The sequence below is a fragment of the Crocodylus siamensis genome, chromosome 1 (assembly GCF_052110815.1).
Source record: "Crocodylus siamensis isolate JL-2025a chromosome 1, ASM5211081v1, whole genome shotgun sequence".
Lineage (NCBI taxonomy): Eukaryota > Metazoa > Chordata > Crocodylia > Crocodylidae > Crocodylus > Crocodylus siamensis.
Genome location: NC_143395.1, coordinates 239,069,190 through 239,086,717, shown reverse-complemented (window position 1 = coordinate 239,086,717; position 17,528 = coordinate 239,069,190). Strand labels below are relative to the sequence as shown.

The 17,528-nt window shown below is 41.1% G+C and overlaps 1 protein-coding gene across 1 annotated transcript in view; it reads left to right on the top strand.

Annotated features, from left to right (window-relative positions):
* The first annotated feature begins 216 nt into the window (after window positions 1–216).
* Window positions 217–17,528, top strand: part of LOC149874307 (uncharacterized) — a 65,662-nt gene continuing 48,350 nt past the window's right edge. The window contains exon 1 of the mRNA XM_090059698.1: window positions 217–449. The gene's annotated coding sequence lies outside the window, so the exon portion shown is untranslated. The remainder of the gene's footprint in view (window positions 450–17,528) is intronic.

The window sequence follows — 17,528 nt, the reverse complement described above, 5'->3', positions numbered from 1 at the left end:
TATAAACTTTAAGGCTGAGGCTGGCTATTTCTGTATAAAGCAGCAAGCTGGCTTGGCAGACATACTATGAGAAGTAGGGGAAAGAATATGACAAATTCTTGTGTTTTCCAGACAAAAAGAATCCCAAACACACAGACACACAGACACACAGACACACACACACACACACACACACACACACGCACAAAGACACAAAACCCTCCTCCCCACCTTGGAGATTTAAATAGCTGTAGTTTAATTTCATAGTTATAGAAGAAAACACCTGAAAGCCAACAGACGGCAATGGGTAAAGCTACCCAAATATTTTGTCAGACATTTTTGCACTGTTCTGTCATGAACAATTTCATGGCTTGACAACAAGGAATCAAGCACCGGATGTGCAGATTTTCTGGTAACATTTGGGGAAAAGGAAGAATGCAGACTACAATGAAAATGAGGAACATGTGCAGGTTGCATATTTATTTTTTATTTAATTTTGTGTTGAATGGATTCCACTTGTGATCTTGAGAATTTAAATTGGTGGGGGCGGAGGGGGAAAGGGTGAGGGGAGAGGAGGACAAATTCACAAGAAAAAGAAAAATCTGTGCTAAGCAAAGGGTCAATAAGTCTCCTTTTTAAGCAACGCTTAAAAACTGCTGGTTTGAGAGAGAGTCTGTAGGGAAAAATGCTGTTCTGACTGGCAGCATACTTCACATTATAATTAGTATGCTAACATTAAAAGCACAGAATTGCAATGGCAACCATAACAAAACCATAGCTAAAATCAAATCTGTCTGGCATTCACCTGATAAATGTTTCTGGGTGAGAGGGATTAATTCCATCTTACCTTATGAAAGCAACTGCTCCAGGCTTTTTCTCCAGAATATGCCTCCTTGCAGTATCATACCTTGAATTGCCATATTGAATTTTCAGGTTGGGCTGGATGCTTCTGATATGGCCTCCTCCTACTCAAGTGTCCGTTAGGAGGCAGCACTTCTTTTCAGCTCATACAACTTGAAATTAACCCAGTGGAGGAGGAGAAGCCAAAAAAGTTTTCACAAATGCTACATCCTTAATCGTGGCTTTGGGTAGGGCCCATAAGGAAATGTATACCTCCTGAATGCAGCAGAGGTTGTGGGCCAGTTTTGACTAACAGCATTACTTCTAAAGGGATAACATTCAATATGAAGGGATTGTTCTGCTCAGGATTTTTCTGAAATGAAGAAGGTCATTTTAAGTTACGATTTTTTCTAGCATAGATTCTTAGGTCTGGTGTACCTGCGAGAATAATCAAGCGTGGAAAAAATAGTGGGGAAGTACTGTGAAAGTGCATGTCATGATCACTGTTGTTATTCTTTGCTAAAATTTTATTTTAATAGAAGCCTCTCTACTACTTTATCTTTCAAGGAAGGAACAGTTAACTTACTGCTCTTTTTCTAAAAGCAAAGTATATTGGCAGGCCAGGAAAGGCAAATAAGAACAAGATTTCACCTGGATCATTCAAGAAAGATGACTTTGTTTTCATAGAGGCAGGGCATTAGGGGTTGATAACACTGATTTTTCTTGAAAAAGAATAGAGTGGTTGGAGACCATAGCTAGAAGCTGTTTGCCTTGTATGCATGCAGAGCTGCATGAATTTCAGTGACAGAGTAAGTTCGAAAAAAATACGACATTAGAAGAGTAAGCCAGCTTTTATTTTAATCTTGAGCAGCATCAGCAAAACTCTAGCAGTGGTATATCTTAACTTACATAATGGGTAGATTTTCATCCTTCCTTTTTTCCCCCCCTCAGTATTTTAGCTTTTATCTTAGTCGAGACAAATGCCAAATACAGTGAAAGTACCAGGATTGCACACATGTGACTGAAGGAAGATTGGAAGATAATGATATTTTAAAAAGATTGAACCAAAGGTTTAACGCTGCCCATAGAAACTTTCCTGGAGGGAATGCCTTTTTGTTGATACCATACTCAGTATAGGCATTAGAGGCTCCTTGAATCTTCATATTCTCCCTCTGTACAAGGTCTCCAGGCACTCTTTTCTATTAAAAAAACCCATCTCTAATGGCCCTTCCCAGGGACTCTGCACTCTGCTTTTGCCCCCTACTTTGTGTCTCATTGATACTGGGTCTGCTATTCTTTCTCCCCAAGACCATTATTCTCTTCTTCCCATACTGTCCCTCCCTCCTTAGAAGGGACTGTGTGCATTTGTCTTCATTTTTGCACACAGACATCCCTTTCCCTCCATACCAAGATCCCCTTGTTCGCCCCTCCCCAGGCAAAGAGTTCTTTGTGCAACTCCTTTCCTCCCCTTCTCCCTTTCCCAGGGTGCTCCAATCTTTCCCATGGCCCAAGCTCCACATGCCCCTCTTTCTTCTTGTCTCCAACAAGCCTGTATATCTTACCTCCAATTTTCCCCAGTTCTGCCCTTTGTTGCTTTGAGCAGTCTCTGAAATGATGGAATTTATCAGACCCAGCTTTCAAGAGTCAGTAGATTTTAACCATGTAGATACAAAGAGCTTGGCCTTTAAACAAAGTATAAGAAAGTTCTGCCAATTACCTGGGGTGATATCTAAGAAACATAGGTGGATCTTCCAGGGATGGTAATCAGCGACCAAGTGATCTCTACATGCAAACTGACCAGATTTGATCTCAACTTACTTGCAAACTCCAGCACTCCATTTTCACAATGATGTCAGAACAGAACCATGCTTTCTTTGTTTGGTACTCACTGCATATTTGGGTGGAAATTAATGGAACATTTTAAAAAACACATATGATAGGACTAGAGGGCCAAAATAAGTTAAAATAAAGGTGGTGCTTACTGTTCTTTCACCTGTGTTTTATTATACATTAGTGATTTGGCAAAAGCAATTATATTGTTTATTTGGTCTGAGAATAAAGAAACATGTAAGTAAAACAAGCAAGGTGCCAGCTCTCAGCATTCAAACAATTTGAACTGATTGAAACCCCTGAAACAGCTCCTTGTATTTGTGTGTAGTACAGCTATTTAGCCAAGTTTCCACTGGTGATGTTAATGGGAGTCTCATTGTTAAATTCCCTGACACCACTTTGCAAATGAATGGTAGCAAGTAAATAGTAATTAAAAAAAATCATAGGAAATGGGTAGTCTTCCAGGGAAGCATTCACTGGCAGAGGAGAAAGTTGATATTTAGAAATAAAGCCAGCTCACTTTAAGCTGGAATAATTCCTTTTCTTTCACTGACATGAAGAAAAGTTACAAAATTAAAAGACAGAGTAGACCTAAAGGTTGCATAGCCACGTGGTTGAACATGGTTTGCTAGACAAACAGTTAAAGCAAGTGATGCTTTTATCATTCAAAGCAAAAACAAAGTAAGTAGGACAATAAAGTGTTACTAGTATATGGCCAAGTGTGAACTTGCAAAAAACAAGCCTTGTATTTAAATATGCCCATCAGCACAGCATGGAAATAGCTTGCTCTGAAAACATGCAATTACCCATAGTGCACACAAGCACAGGTTTTTGAGGGAACGTATGTTCCAGTCTGACTGCAAAACCTGCTCCAGAATACCAAGCTTTAATGTAGTAATATGAGCTTTAGCACATGGGTACAGCGTTGGGAGGAAGAGGATTCATGTTGTGTTGCATCTGTATGCACAGGGAGAGGCCTACATGGTGTGGCATATTCATGTGGTAAGGCCATGAAGCATGTTGGTGGCCCCTGCAGTATAGTACAATGTGGCAAATTTTGCATGGCATCGAGGGTGGCTGGGGTGGCCTGCAGTCTAAGAGCATTCAGAAGTTATGCAGTCCTCGTTTAGCTCAAGCACTAGAGGCTCAGGATGTACTTAGGATTCTTGTCACAGAAAGTAATTCAAACTCTGTCTCTTTAATGAACAGAGCACTGAAAACATTTGAGAACTACTCAAAGGACACTGAAATAGTGCCAGAAGTTTAAAAAAAAAAAGGGCGAGGAAATAGAAGATAAACAAATAGGGTGGATAATAGACTACTATATTCAATCAGAAATACAAAAATGCAATTTCAGGAAAGGCCAGCTACTCTACCCCCAATTACTGGAAATTGCTAATGATATTACTACTATAGTAATAGAAAAGCAGCAAGAAGCAGGCATAAATCTCATATCATCTTTAGACATAAATAATGATGTTTCACATTAACATTCAATGTCTGTAAAATGGAATTAGGAAATCAGTGGAAAGTTTTGGTACAAGGGATTGAAGACTGACAAAAGGAAAAATAAAATATGCTAGAAACTGAAAGGGGTGGCTTCATCAACAGGACAAGATACGTACTCTACAGGTGTAAAAGATAATTATTCACTTAAGAGAAGTGTTTCAAAGTTGAAATTTGAATGCATGGTTAATTAAGACTAATGAAGTCAGATCCAGAGAGAATGAATGCTTATGGTGGACAAAGTGCTAAGCAATAAATTCTAGTTTAATGTTAAGAGACAAAAAAACACCCTCTTTAAACCACAGAACAAAAGGGAAAGTATATACTGAATGATGTTGAGGTGCTATTACAGGGCACGTCTATATATGATTATTAATGTGAAACAATGAACTCCAGCTCTTATTGTGCCAGAGTTTATTGCTCCTGGGTGCCATGTTTACACATGCACTTGGGACTGCAGCACATTGAGCCAGCTTGGAGCAGCCGTGCCTGACAGGGGAACCTGGGGCTGCTTTAATCTAGCTCAGTGTCCTTTGGAGGGGCTGGCTGGGGCACGATGGTGCTCCACTGTCGGGCTAGCCAGCAGACAGCCCACCACACTGAAGCATCCTTGTGCTCCAGCCAGTCCTGTCAGCACATGTGCTGCTACTAAGTAAAAAATCCCACAGCAGGATAGTGCTTGTATTTACAGTACTACTCTGCTGTGGAATGTATTAGTTTGCTCTAGCCTAATGGCCCTGTACATACAGACACAGAGATGTTTATTGTGGAGCTAATTAGTCCACTCTGCAATAAAGGTCTTGTGTAGACATGTCTATAGACATAAAGACTTGGTATTTTGAATATTCATAGAAAACTGATGCATTTTCTGTTTAATTTGGATCAAAGATTAGCTTTACCCACATAATTTTTGTTGCTGTTCTTTACTTGCAGTAGAACCTATTGTGTGCTATATAATACATCATGGGGGAGGATCACTGTTCCAGGGAGCTTACAACCTCAGTCATTCCTAATTTGCTTTCTGGCTTTAGGATTCCTTGTTTCTATTTTTTTTTTAAACTAAGAGGGAAAATTAAGGGCTGGATTTTTGTTTTTAACGTATCTCAAACAAGAGTACAGATTGGAAGGGTCATATGTCTGAATGTGCAGTTTCAGACACAAAATTGCCTCTTAAAAACAAATCATAAAGATGCTGGATCAGTTAATGGTAGTGCTGCCTTGATGGTTAATAAAAACCTACATCCAACCTATAACTGTCAAATTCATTTGGAGTCTTGGTTAAGAGTCACTTAAGTTTGACAGAATTTTATAGCAGGATTTGGCCTTGTAAAACTACTGGGTCTTTAGAATAGATGGAGAAATTCTTTACACTTGTTTATTCATTACACTGACAGTCACTTAATTTTAGGCTAAACTGTGATGCCCTCATTTCAAATATGTCAAATATTACCTTGTTTTATAGGTACTGTTTTAAACAGAAGGAATAATTGTGGGGTTTGGGACTACTCATTTTGAGTCCAGGTTATGTCAGCCAGGCTCTTTGTGAGAAGTCTTATTGATTTCAGTAGAAGTTATCAAACATGAACAATGAGTAGCAGAATATTGCCAACAAAGACAATTCTGGGATGTATTCCTGAAGAAATAAGGTTCTTATTCTGACAAGAGTATCAACACTAAAAATTGAATGTTTATTAAATTACAGTTATAGCAAAAGAATGACACAAGATAAATATATATTTGGTATATAAGAAACCTCATGTTCCAAGAAGGATCTATTGTGCCATTTTGATGACTGCCATAGAGTTGATCTTATAGAAAAGATGGAACATAATTATTTGATATGATGATGATGCTGTATCACTTGATCTTTTTCTTCAACCTAATGCTCAATTTATTCAACCTAAAACTGTGTTTTGGTTACCTTTAATTTGTGCACTGCTCTAGTTCTGACAAAACCCCCCGAAAACCAAGAATATTGTGTTTCTGAAAATAAAGAAAATCTCCCGTGAGAATCTATTCTCATGAAACTTTTAGATCTAAAAGATTCAGACGACTGTTCCAATTTTTAAATGTTTTAACTAGACTAGCCTCTGAACTCTGAGGCTCACCCATCACTACAGGTGACATCTGTCAACTTCTGTGTTATCCTGGATAACATGACCTTATTGTTGGGATAATGCGGGGGTTACTGCTTCCTAATACAATTGTTTCCATCTGAGAGCTGACATGGCACACTGTAGGAAATTACATGCCATATTGCACCAGCTGGAATCAATACTGTAATTAAAGGTTTTTGAGTTCTAAAGGGGATTGATAAAACTGATCCAAACACATTTTCACAGTTATAAAAAACAGAAAATGAAGGAGAGCATGATCTAAAATTGAGGAACTGTTGGCACAAAGAAACTGTCTCCCAAAGGGAATAAGTGTATTGAGTTAGTTAGTTGAAAGAGGAGTTCAAGACAAAAATAGATGAGTTAATAAGTAAGAATACAAAATGGACAGGGAAAAAAAATCAGAAAAGCAAAACAGAAATATGTAGTATATAGTAGGTCTAATGATCTACATCATACTCTCTATTTTTGTTATTTTTCTGTATGCTGGAAAGGACAGTGATGGTTTCAACTTGGTCACATAGGACATGTCTTCATGAGACATTTACTATGGGCATGTCTACATGAGACATTTACTGCAGAGTAGGCTAATTAGCTCTGCAGTAAACCTCTCATGTCTACATGTGCGGCCCTAATAGGCTACTAATTAATTAACTCTATTGCAAGGTAGTACTTCTAAATAAAAGTACTATCTACTGCAGAATTATTTACTATGCAGCAACTCATAATACTGACCTTGGCATAAATTGCACTGGTCAGCCCAGGCAGCAGGGAGCCACACTCTTGACTGCTGCCTAGCCATATGGCAGCAGGCAGGAGCCTTGTGGCCCAGTCAGCTCCTCCACTGTCCACACTTGACCCCCAATACCCTGTTCCAGCTTCCCTGGGCAGCTGTGATCACAGTCTGGAGCACCCCCTGGCAGCTTTAGGGTGGGGCTGAGCAGGACAGAAGCAGCCCTGGCCTAAACTGCTCCTCCCTGGCTCAATTTGCTGCTGTCCTGAGTGCACATGTAGATGTTGTTCGCAGGACTAGTTTGCTGAAGCACAAATTGCTCTGCAGTTTTTCAGTCTAATTGATTGCACCTGTAGATGTACCCATAAACTGACTAACTGTGGTCTAATGACTTTAAAAAAATAGGACGGGCTCCGTTTGTTTCAAATGGTTCATTTTTTTTGCAACCCTAATGATACTGTTGTTTTAAATGTAGGTTCAAAAACACCCAGAGCTTTGGAAGGGTGTTATATTAGTATTTCCTCTAGGTGAAAACATAAGCAAGAAAATAAAGCTTTTGTTAAAGAAAGAAAGAAAAAAGAAAGATCATCGAACTGGCTAGACTCTGAACACATGCATTTGGCAGACACTCTAGTGCAGACTTGGGCTGTCCCATGAACACATTTTAGAATTCTGATACTTCCAAAGCACTATGCATTCCTCTTTCACATAACGCTCATGTGAAAGGGTGGAGGGGCATTAGCCAGTTGCTAATCTTGATCATCAGCAAGAAAAAGTGCACTAGAAATGTTACCATGCTCACAACAATGTGACTAAAGTTGACAGCTGCCTTCTACCTCCCTACTTTGTCCACTGTACTGCTGCTCATATATTTTTGCCTAAAGCGTTTGTGCATTTTTGAGAAGACACTTACCTCTTCACAAATAAACTAATCAAATGGAGAGATTTCTTAACAAGGTCATTCACAATGCTTTTCACCTAGATCTGCTGAAAACACACCAAGGTTAAATAACCAAACATAAATGCTCTAAGTTATTAATGGAAGTTTGATCAAGTTAGTCGCATAGGAATGCATGTATGAGGAGTGAGAGCCTCACTGTTGCTCTGACTGGTGCATATTGTGTAAAAGGAGTTGCAGCAGCATAAAGAAACTTGGAAGTTTCCAGATCTGATTAAGCCCAGATTTGGGCAGCAGAGGAACCAAAAGACAGTTGTAAAGCCCGCTGGAGATTCTTTTGAAAGCCCTGGCATAGCTAACCTGCTGGAGGTGAGGACTGGAAGTGGGCCAGTAGAGGGGTTGCAGTACATGGCACAATAGATATTTCAGGCAATACTAGCACCTGTAGGGCAGGCCATGGAGGCTTCTGCAATTTATGCAGACCTTAAGGATTGTTTTAATTCTGCCTCAGCTGCCAAAACAGCCCCAGATTGGGAGAATAGAAAAGTAAATTAAAGCCACCTTATCTCACTCTTCCCCAAGGCCCTTCCAAGAAGCATAGTTCCTAACTTTTCATAACAACAACATGACTGGAGGGAAAAAGTCCAAATCTATTTTCACCAAGAACACAGAAGAACCTCCAGGCATGTATCACTTTGGCTAATAGTAGCTCTGGATATGGAAATAACCAGTACAATGACTGGTTAGCTCTTTTAACTCTGCTGTTGAACTACAGGATTGCAAATGAGAGCATATCAGGACAACAAGGTCAAACTGAATAACAGTAAACAAAGAATAAAATAATTTTTAAAAAGACAAGTAGAAGAACTAGGGGGATATTAAGAAAAAAAAATCCTCTTATTCTCTAGGAAGTTGTTCTCATGATTTTTAATAGGCAAATACTCTCCCTGGGAAATTAACCATTTTTCCTTGTGCTTTAATCATAAAGATAAATATTTGTTCAGAATGGGGAAATTTTGAAATCTAACAGCTTATGGCCATATTTTTCCACTTTAAAAAAATTTCCTATAAAACCATCTTTTAAAATAATTCTGGTTTTTGGGCACTGGAAATACAGCCTTTCCTTTTTACATCTCTAACAGTGTGTCTACAGGTAAATTCTTCACAAAGGGAATGCACTGAGCTATAGGAGGAGTACTTGAGTGCTTTGATTTGTTTTTTTTAAAAGAATTGACTTTTGTTGAGAGTTGTAAGAAGATCCGATGTATATTTTGCAATGCTGTGTTGGACTTCTGGCTGTCGGTTATCCTGATTCTCTTTAGATTTGTGATTATGGCATCATTACTTTGAAATTTACTCTGTTGAGCAAGTGATTAGTCTCTCTAATTACTACCCTGGGTAGAGCTGTATGAAAATATTTTCACTGCTGGTGAAAGTGGAAAAAAGAAATGTAATTTGTAGCTTTGTAGGGGAAAATTCTGATATTTCAGTTTTGTTTTGAATCTTTTGTTTCAAATGAAAGCAGTTGTGTGTGGGTATAAGTATATCAGTTTCAGCCAGAAACAAACCCCCCCCAAAAACCCACTCCACATTCTGTTGGCTAGAACAAACATTCACAGCTCCATGTCAGAAGGTTGCCATTTTAGCTAGTGGGCAGGAATGGCTTTACCAGGTCAAGTTCATATCTAATATTAAAAAAAATGCTCCTGCTTATAAGACTAGCAGTTTCCTTATGGTCCTGAACAATGGACCTGTGAAAATGCTCAAATCCAGGAACTCTTATAAAACAGATCCATTTCCTTCTTTTGCAAACATACTTCCACGCCATCTTTAGTCCTTGACTTGGGTGAACCGCTCCTCAAATATACAGGTCACCATGGTTTGTACAGTGCATGTTTTTCCTCTTCCTATTTCAATCCACTTTATGGACTGATTGAAAATCGTTCCTAACCAGGAAGTAGTCCTCATTAACAGTTTGAAGATATGTGGCTAGGAAAAGTATTCACCTTCGCCAGGGCTGGTTTTTAAATCTTGAAGGTTTTTTATTTTGGTAGTACTCGCATAGTGCTAAGTCAGGACATTTGGACTAACTTCTGTTTGCACACCTACTCATGTGCTCCATGCCTGCTCTTAGGTGTGCTAATTAGCACACTTGAGCAGCTATAACGTCTCATGTATTCAGTGTCTCTGTTTTTCTGAGAGCCGCTTTAATTAAAGCACCCCCCTCCCACTCTGGGGGACATGTAAAGATCAGGGGTGTGCAAAACAGGCCCTATTTGATTTGGATTCGACTCGAATCAGGGACAGTTATTTGATTAGTTGATTTAGATCACTGTTGCTGATTCAATTTGGCCAAATCTGAATCTGAAGATTCAATGCTGATCGAGAGATCAATCAATGCTGATCGAGAGATCAATCAACGCTGATCAGCGATTTGGACATAGACACAGCTTTAAACGTTTTTTCTACATACCTTGAGGTAGCTTGTGAACACTGTGATGCTGGGGCGCATGGAGCATCCTACAGGATTGCAGGGGGAGGGGCCCTCCACGTGCTCAGCGGTGAACCCGGAAGTGGACCAGAAGTGCTTCTGATCCACTTCTGGGTCTGCCAGAGGGTGCACTGGGCCCCCCCGAACCTCCCCCTAGCTCAGCAATCAGCTGCAGGGGGACCCCGGGTGCCCCTCCCAGACCCAGGAGGCACCAGTCAATGAGCCAAAAGGGTGCGGGGGGGGGGGGGCCCTGGCCCACTCCCCGGTGGACCTGGAAGTTGATTGGAAGTGCTTCTGGGTCCACTCTGGGTCAGCTGCTGAGTGCTCCTGTGGGATGTTCCATGCGTCCCAGCATCGCAGCATTCACCAGCCCCTGCTACCTAGAGATATGCAGAAAAAACATTTAAAGCAGTGTCTATGGCCAAATCTCTGACTCTTTTCAAAACTCTCTGAATTGATTTGGAGGCTTCTGATTCGATTCAGAGAGATTAAAGGGTCCTCTGATTTGATTCAGATTTGAAGATTCGGCCACTGAATTGGGCTGAATCGAATCAGGGACTGAAGCTCTGCACAGCCCTAGTAAAGATGCCCTATGGCATGGTATGGCATGCTGTTTTTCTATAGGTTTTAAGTACTATTTTTATTATAATATACATGCTGTGCTTTGATATTAAGTAAGGACTATCCTACAGTAAAAGCTAAGGGACCTTCTTAAATACTTATTTTTTATATATTTATAACAGGAAGAAACAGAAACTATTCTTAATTATCCAGACCTCAATTAGGCTACATTCTTGTGTGATCAGGAGTTTTGAAAGGAAAAGCCACATACAGTATAGCATTTCTGCTCTTCTCTACTGCTGCATTATAGGCTGCCATGCAAATCTGTCTGCCCTCTGCCGTGGCAGCAAAAATCAGTCTCCTCAATATCTAACAAGCTGTAGTTAGGGAAAGTGGGGCACAAGCCAGAACTATAGTCAAACTATTTTACGTTAAAGGGGAAAATATATGATCATCTTAATTCGTATCTGGGGTAAGAAAATAACAGGTCGAAACATTGTACTAATACAAAACAGCAAGCAGATACTATTTCCTAATTCTTTGTATTCTAGCAGACTGGAAGCCAAGAGTTGCAACAATACAGCAGAAGTTTCACAAGAACACCAATGCAATGATCAGTAAAAACTTGCATTTCCAGTTGCCCATATGGCTTGTAAAACTTGTAAGGTATCATTATTTGGGGGGTTTTTGCCATAATTTCTAGTATTTGGTAACTGAAAGCACTCTGTAATGACAGAGGGACAGGGGAAAAGTTGGGGAAGTTTAAAAAAAAAATCTGCCAAGATGCACAGATTGTCAGTATGATCACAGATTTTATGGTCACACAGAATGGGAATGCCATTTACAATTAAACAAGCAGATTTTCAGATCAGAAACTGTAGCTGCTCCCTGAAGAATGCAGGATAGTACCTTACCATTCAGAAAGTGATACTTTATTTTGAGAAGCTTAGAAAGTATTTTTTTCAAGAAAAAATTCACCATTTGGGTCAGTGGTCATCAAGGTGCCTGACCACTCAGTCTCTTGGCCAGAGGAGGACTATCATAATAATAGATCCAATCCAAGGAGAATGGGATGAATGAGGATAACAGGGTGATGGTTTCTAATACTGAAGCTGTGGGAATCTGTTGTACCTTATTTTATCCAAAACAGCCTTAATTTAAATATATTGTGTGCGCCTTGTGGCTTTTGTAGCTTCTGCAGATATATATGAGTAGTGTAAACACCTGTCACATTTTGCACATACCTTTAATTGTGTTGTGCATGATGCCTTAGACAAACAAAGACAGGTGGAAAACATGCTGGCCATTTCATACAACATCTGTGGTCACTTTAGCCAGTCCTTTATAACTTGGCATGGATTGGGGAGGACAGCAGATAAAAAAACCAGCCTCTTAAACAAGAGAAAAAAGCAGGTGGAAACCCAGAATCACAATCTTTTTGTTCCTCAATAATTATTTAAGTACAGCAAACAAACAATGTAACAAAACAACCAACCTATGGAAAGCCATGAACAACTCTGCAAATCCTATGAAACAGTCATGGAGTGTTACTCGTTTAACATTAACTCATTGGCATTTTTAAGCAATGGGAAACTGTTGGATCAGCCTGCGTGGAAGTCACATAGCTGTTCTGTAGCCTGGCCTGATAGGAGGGGATGCCATAAAGTGGCTGCTGCTACTGGCCCTCAGATCCTTAGCACCACCACCAAGATTATACAGTGAATACTGTCCCTAGCCCTGTGCTTGGTAAAGGGGGGCATCATCTTCCTTGTATGGGGAAAAGTAGGGGTTTTCTTTGCCTTCTTTTACAGATGATGCTGCTAAATTTGGGCAAGTTATAGAGGAATGCCTTCAGTCTAAAAAGGTTGAAAGATACTGGTATGTAATAAAAGATGAAAAGAAAGGCAAGCCATGGAGACTGATATGATAAGAGGCAGAGTTGTTCCTATGTTCTCTGGAATTAGTAGGGAGACATGGCATTTCAAATACCTTTTGAATATCCATGGAGATGTTTGCTTTTTCTCTAATGTAATCAAAGAAGTCAGTCTGTAACAAGGCATTTCGGATTGCTATCACCATGGCAGTAGAGAACAATGGCTTCCCTCCTGTATTTTTCCAATCAACCAAGGGCAGTGACAGTTTTGCGACATGTGGTTCAATGCACAAGGCTCAACACAAGCTAATCTGAAGATAAGTATTTACCATAGTTAGGAATTGTTCTCAAATATTTTAAAGGGCAGTAAACTATCACTGGGGCCCGGTCAAAAAGCATAACTCCTTAATACCATGTTTGTATGTTTGTTTTTCCTAAAGAGGTAACTTATTTAAGTAATGGAAAAGATAGGTATTTCAATTAATCTTGCCTCTCATATGAAACTCTATATGAAACATAGAGACACAATGTTATTTAGTGACTGAGGTAGCTTTAAAGGTAAGTTATGAAGACAACATGTCTTATAAAGTAAGCACAATACTGAATCTGCTTGAATTTAATTTGGATGAACTGTTTTCATCTTAGTCTCCACAGCTTGTTCTTGTCTGTGTGGGAGTCAGTAGGCATCACTGGGAAATATTTTTCTTTTGGTTTTTTCCACCAAATTTAGTTTGTGTCTACCACCTCTTTGGTTTGTTTCCTGGCTGTGCATATAACTACAACTATTGAGGCACCAAATGTCCAGAATGTGGCTGGCCTTTGGATTCTGTCTCAGTGGTCTAAAGCAGGGATGGAAGGTCTGGGCAACCTCCACTCCTCCATACTCCTGCTTAGGTGTACATGTTGAAGGTCCTGGTGATGTCTCATGCATACACCAAGAATCAAGAGTTGTCAACTACTAGTTCATATCTTTCCTAGGGATGCAATACCACTGTCCAGGACTAGGCTCTTGGAAGCACTGCAGTGAAGCTCAGCAGGCCTGCTCTGTGAATAGTATGGTCCAGAATAGATGATGTGTAACAAACTTAAATGAAGTGCTGGGCACATGCCAGTAACCACTCTGAAGGGAACAAAATCAGTGCAGCAGTGGGCACATGCCAATAAGGCATCTACATTAACAAGCCTTTTTGGGATATAGCATGTGCATATTTGTGGTCTACATCATCAAAGGGTGTGAACATGCTCTAAGAGCACTTTGCCAGGGTAAGAGTACAGTATATACATGCATAACTGTACATCAAAACCCAAACAATCCCCTATTCAGGCCAGTGTGCCATTTTACTCACATAACTTGAACTTTCTGATGGTACAGCCCTATCCATGACCACATCATAATGGACACAGAGAGCTACACTCCCCACAAATCTGTAGTATAAGCACAATCTTATTTTTAAAACCTTGTGTAGTAGGTTCAGGTTTTGCTTAGCTTAAATAATCTATACACACTCCATAAAAGTTTCTTTGCAGAGTCCAAGAAGGTGCTGCCAGCTTTATGCTACTTCTTCAGTGCTGCAGTGCAGTCTTCATTCTCTCTTCTTTATAAGTTCTCTCTCCTGGTCTAAGGGCTGCTACCTGCAGCCCTAGATCTTTTGCCAGACCTTGGGAGAGTCCTTGGCTCAGTTCTGCCACCACTAGCCAGGCACCCTCTCTCACAGTCTTCTGTTGCACACTATCCCCGCTTCCCCCTCCCCAGCCTCTTCCCAGGAGCCTTTTAGCTTTTTGTGGGGAAGCTAATTATCCTCTGCAGCTGGACCAGTCTTCCTAGACAGCCTAGAAACAAGCCCTATTGCCGCAGTTAGGCTGTTGTTCCTGCCAGCTAGGCATGTGAAGGCTAATCCAAACTTTTGCTAGCCAGCTTGCTATACCTTGACACTCAACCTAATTACCAGCCTGGTCTGAATATCTCCAAACGTTTTGGCCCAACTACAACTAGAGTTCTAAAAGAACTGGCGGGAGGTCATTGCAAGTCCCCTGACACGGCTTTACGAGCACTCATGGTGCTCTGGTGAGGTACCGGAGGACTGGAAGAGGGCCAACGTGGTTCCCATGTTCAAAAAAGGCAGGAAGGAGGACCCGGGAAACTATAGGCCGGTTAGTCTTACCTCAATCCTAGGCAAGCTGTTTGAAAAAATTATGCTGGCACACATCCAGGAGGGGCCAGCAGGGGACTGCATGCTTAGGGCAACCAACACGGGTTCATCAGTGGCAGGTCCTGTCAGACCAACCTGGTGGCCTTTTACGATCAGATCACCAGATCATTAGATGCAGGGGTAGCAGTGGCCATAGTCTTCCTGGACTTCTGGAAGGCTTTTTACACTGTCTCTCACCCCGTTCTCATTAAGAAACTGGGGGGCTGTGGTGTAGATACCCACACAGTCAAATGGGTCACCACCTGGCTGGAGGGCTGCACCCAGAGGGTGGTAGTGGATGGGTCCTTCTCAACCTGGAAGGACGTGGGCAGTGGGGTCCCCCAGGGCTTGGTCTTCGGGCCCGCACTGTTCAACATCTTCATCAGTGATTTGGATGAGGGGGTAAAAAGCACCCTGTTCAAATTTGCTGATGACACTAAGATGTGGGGGGACGTGGGCACACGGGAAGGATGCAACAGACTACAATCAGACCTAGACAGGTTACAAAGGTGGGCGGATAAGAATAGGATGGGTTTCAACACAGACAAGTGCCAGGTGATGCAGCTGGGGAGGAACAACCGGCACCATACCTACAGGTTAGGGAACTCCCCTCTTGTCAGCACGGAGGCGGAAAAGGATCTGGGGGTCATCATTGACTCCAAGATGAACATGGGCTGGCAGTGTGGGGAGGCAGTAAGGAAGGCCAACCATACCCTTGTCATGCATCCACAGATGCATCTCGAGCAGGTCCAAGGAGGTGATCCTCTCCCTCTATGCGGCACTGGTCAGGCCGCAGCTGGAGTACTGCGTCCAGTTCTGGGCGCCACACTTCAAGAGGGATGTCGACAGCATGGAGAGGGTCCAGAGGAGGGCCACTCACATGATCAGGGGGCAGCAGGGCAGGCCCTATGAGGAGAGGCTGCGGGACCTGAACCTGTTCAGCCTCCACAACAGAAGGCTGAGGGGGGATCTAGTGGCCTGTTATAAACTAGTCAGGGTGGATCAGCAGGCACTGGGGGAGTCCCTGTTCCCCCGAGCACTACCAGGAGTGACCAGGAATGACGGTCACAAGCTGGCAAAGGGTAGATTCAGGGTAGATATCAGGAGGCGCTACTTCATGGTCAGGGCGGCTAGGGTCTGGAACCAGCTTCCAAGAGAAGTGGTGCAGGCTCCTACCCCGGGGGTGTTTAAGAGGAGGTTAGATGTACACCTTGCTGGGGTTGTTTGACCCCAGTACTCTTTCCTGCCCTGGCGGGGGGGTCAGACTAGATGATCTGCTCAGGTCCCTTCCGACCCTAGAAACTATGAAACTACAAATATTTGAAGTCTGCACAAAGCTACTCCCTAAGGCTTTGTCTAGATGAGAGGAAAAAGTGCTTGCTCTCAATTCAGCTAGTTTAGTCAGTTTCACTTAACTTGACTGAAAATTCCTTTAACATTCATGTAGAAATGGTGCCAGTTCTTCACTAGAAAAAAAAAAGATTTATTCTGGATCCTTATTATATTTTATATGTTTTAATTAACCCATGTTAGAATCCTAGTGAAGACAAAGTATACGAGTTAGTCAGGAAACCAGCTTTATTTCAGCAAGTTAACATGCATTGAAATGGCACCTACTTTATCTTCATTTGAATTAATTGCTTAATCTGGGGTTAAAAAATCCTTTTAAAGATAATCATACAATCTGTCTAACCCCCTGAGTTCAGTTTTAACAATTCCAATAGCCTAGGGCTGCCACAGTGTGTAGAGAACAACATTTTCTTTTTCTTTTCAAACTGGAAGACTGGGGTGGGACAAAAAATGTGTCTGGATGATCATCACCAAAGGGTCTGTGAGCTACTAGAGTTGTGCTCTACTCACTGGACAGAAACAAGAATAAAAGAGCTGTTTCTTGGGGTACAGAAGAGATGAATGACCCAAAGTTATGTGTGCTTTTTGTTCTTACCACTGTCCAGGAAAAGGGGCATGAGTGCATTCTGTAAATAGACTGCAATAAGATAATGAAACTAATTATTTTCCCATATGGAAACTAAACTTTAAGTCCTGTAATTCTACTTATTGTTCCATCAAAGGAGAAATGATAATATAAGCCTACAAAGGCACACAGGCCCTGTTCCAGTTAACAGCCATAGTTTCTATCATATGCATCTCAACTGGCTGCAAATAAAATAAATAGATTTAATAAAAAAGCTTTTTATTTCTGTATTGTGCTATTAAAATATGGGTTCCTCCAAACAGATCTCAGAGAGTACATGACTTGGGATTCTAAGTTATCAAAGCTTTCCATAAGATTTAGACATTTGACTGCATGCTTAAATTTCTGCTCGGCCGACACACGCACACACACTTTCAATTAGGAAATAAACCTTCTTATTAAAAAATATGTAGCTTATGAAATCATAAAATTATTTATGGGAGGCCAGTTAATAAGCCATATTACAGACAACATATCTGTGTCACTGAAGATGATTTAGCATGACAGAGATGAGTGCCTGAGATTTATAAAACTTTCAA